The sequence below is a fragment of the Pseudophryne corroboree genome, chromosome 4, assembly GCF_028390025.1.
Source record: "Pseudophryne corroboree isolate aPseCor3 chromosome 4, aPseCor3.hap2, whole genome shotgun sequence".
NCBI lineage: Eukaryota > Metazoa > Chordata > Amphibia > Anura > Myobatrachidae > Pseudophryne > Pseudophryne corroboree.
Genome location: NC_086447.1, coordinates 605,601,327 through 605,604,708, shown reverse-complemented (window position 1 = coordinate 605,604,708; position 3,382 = coordinate 605,601,327). Strand labels below are relative to the sequence as shown.

The 3,382-nt window shown below is 34.2% G+C and overlaps 1 long non-coding RNA gene across 1 annotated transcript; it reads left to right on the top strand.

Annotated features, from left to right (window-relative positions):
• The first annotated feature begins 1,116 nt into the window (after positions 1-1,116).
• LOC134911642 (uncharacterized) lies at positions 1,117-2,155 on the top strand. The gene is made up of 4 exons (XR_010176732.1): positions 1,117-1,408; positions 1,479-1,557; positions 1,640-2,004; positions 2,088-2,155. It is a non-coding gene; the product is annotated as an uncharacterized LOC134911642 (long non-coding RNA).
• The last annotated feature ends 1,227 nt before the right edge of the window (positions 2,156-3,382 follow it).

Genomic DNA, 3,382 nt, shown 5'->3' with positions numbered 1-3,382 from the left:
ACGGCAAATTTCACACCCTGAAAGATAGCGTAACCTGTAATACAGAGTACGTAATCTATAAGATCAATTGCCCATGCGGTCTTTCGTATGTGGGAAAGACCAAACGGAAACTTAAGATTAGAATTCAGGAGCATCTAAGGAACATAAAAAATAAAATGATGCAGCATAGTTTACCTCGCCATTTTTTTGAAGTACATCGATCAGATGTGACAGGCTTAACCTTCTCAGTATTGGAACACATTAAATTAGACATGAGAGGAGGCGATAGGGATTTACTATTAGCAAAACAAGAAACATATTGGATATACACTCTGAACACCCAAATTCCGAAAGGTCTAAATGAAGGCTTTGATATAGTCTCCTTTTTAGGTTGCTAGGCTGTGTAAACTTGTAGATATGTACTTAGAATGATATACATTTATGAGTCCCCCTATGTGATTATAGTCCCATCGAGACCAATACACAATAGCATGGCATAGCATGGCATTGTATTGTATGTTTTTTTCGCTGTATATATGTTTTGTCAATAACTAATAATGTAAAGGTATTGGGAAAAGAATGTCTTACTCTCTTTATACTTACTCCAATTGGTTTTATAATGGAGCTTAATAAATAGGGACAATAAATGTAATGTTCATGTTCATGTTATGATCAATCTTTAACATATATTAGAAGGCAATAGATATGGCCCCATTCCCGATGTGTAAAATATATTGGTGCTGTAGGACTTTAATGTGACAATGTGGTCACAAAGAAAAGACGTGCGCTTCACCGCTTCAATGGTTGGAGCGCACGGGACAATCCGGAAGTGACGTTGTGCGTTCCACCGTCGCTATGGGAGGAACGCACGAAGATTCGGCCAATGCGCAGGTCCGGAAGTGCAGACGTGCGCTCCACCGCTACTATGGAGCGCACGGGACAACTCGGAAGTGACGCTGTGCGTTCCACCGCTGTTATGGGTGGAACGCACGGCGGTACATAAGGAGAACTTGTTTATCTTCGTTCAATTTTCTCTCTGGGCTTAATTAAATAAGAAATGGGATAATCAGTAAAAATGCCAAGTGAGGCTGCCCCGATCCGAATTAATACAGAGGGTAGTAATTATACAGCAAACCGTGGAAATAATTGAAGTGAAAGGCGGAAGTAGTATTTAATTATGCCATATTATCATTAGCCTTTCAGACACAAACATCTGTAGAATAAACTTGACCCATATATATAGGCATCAGGCCTTATACTAGTTTAATATTGGTAAAATGTCATATAATTGACTCATCAGATCTAACCTATCAGCAGAGGGAGGAAGTGATGTAAACTCCCTAGGGGTATAAATAGGCCTCAGAAATCTCTTCCAAATCACTTGCCATACAGGAAAGGAGGCAGCAACACAGGTCCTGAATCTCTTAATGTAAGTACTTCTGATGCTCTTTAATAGGTTAATATCAAATTATGCTTTTAGTATAATATAATTTATTTAGTTCTAGTTGGAAGTTATATCTTACCGGCCACTGTGGAGCTCAGAACCTACTTGTTGTCGAACTCTAAAGAATTTTTATTGTAAGTAACAATTAAGACTCTATATTAAGTGCTATTATTGGTCACTAATTAGGTCCTTAATTTAATTCACTTTTGATTCTAGTTAGAAGATGCACCTTATTGGATTTTAAGGAGCTTTTTAGCCCAACTTGTTATCATCGTGCTGAACTTTAAGTAAGTTATAACAAAGTTCAGTTTTTAAATATGCCTATTAAGTGCTTTGGACACCCTTAATTATCTTCAATTAATTTCTTAGACTAATTCATCCGGTCAAGATTAGACCATCAGTGAGCAAGTGAATTTGTATTGGAAAGTGAGTATGGCTACATATTCCAATAAGATTCTAAATTCCTTGAGGCATTTGGCCCGTAATACTGTTGAATTTCTTATTTAGACATATTGAACATTGACTGACCATAATATAGGAGTAGTTGATCTCTAATGAAGATTATCTCCAGAGACAGCCAAGTGAGTGATCCATTTTAATTAGATGTAATTCTATATTCAACCTTTCAGTACCATTTAAAACAATATATATATTTTATTCTTAGAATTACAGAGAATAAACTACCGTATTATAAAGAAGAAATAATCCACTCAGAGCAGTTATATTTGCACAGTAAGTTGTTATTTTCTTTTGAAATAAGGCAATTAGGACAAAAAAATAAAAAATAAAAAAAAAGCCTGAATTGATTATTGGAGAGTATCTTCTTTTTCCAATGTCTACTAAAGAATTTAAATATTCATTCTCTATGAAGAATTGTGATGTAATAGTTAATGAAATAATGAAAAAAGGTTTTCTTTTATAAACAATGAAAACGTTACTTGAATATATATCTGTATATCATGATGATTTGTATTGATTCTTTTTTTTTTGCTCTCTTGTTCTTTCCTCCTCTTCTCCATTTGACTAACACCAGCGAAGACCCATACCCCTGATGAAGTCCTTAACGGACGAAACGCGTTGGGTTTTATGAAATATTGTTTTATGAATTCACTGTATGAATTACTATATTGATGTATTATTACACAATATTTTAGATATTATTTTTAATAAATTAAATTGTGTAATTTAGGTCAAGCTGGTTTTGGATTTTATTTGAACAAATTGTTACTGAGCGCCCTCTGAGTATTGTATTTGTATATATATATATATATATATATATATATATATAAAGGAATTGGTGAATATAAGCGCCCAAGAGTGTAAATTTTATAACCAGGTGAATATAATGAAGGTATCAAGAAAGGGTATGTTAAAACCAGTTAGAACAACTTAACAGAAAACCAAAGAAGCTTAATTCAGGCGGTGCTTCTTTGACGCTTAATACATGTTGAAAAAAAGGAAAGCAAACATAGTGTGTACTATTTAAAAAAAAAAAAATATCGAAATATATCACTGGCAAGAAATCATTAGGCTCAATTAGGGAAACAGCATATTCCCAATATGCAATCAATATATAGCCTGGGCAGTGTATATATAAAAGATAAAATTATTTAATACACGTAATGACATAAAAATACATAAAAATACATAAAAATATGAATAGCTGTATATCATGCGTACAGAATAGAAGATTATATCAAGCTTATCTGTCCATAAATAGCTGGAATGCATGCGTACAGAATTCAAAATTTTAAATGGCTTATCTGTCCGTGAGAGGAAATGTCAGCAGGTAGTCCCAACGCGTTTCGTCCGTCATCAAACAGGACTTCATCAAGGGGATAGACAAACAGAGCAGGCATGCTTTATTTATACCCTCCTTGGGCAATTTGTGATGACATCACTTCCTGTGATGCCTTTTAGCTGGAGCATTTATGAAAACTTTAAAAAGAGTTTTAATTG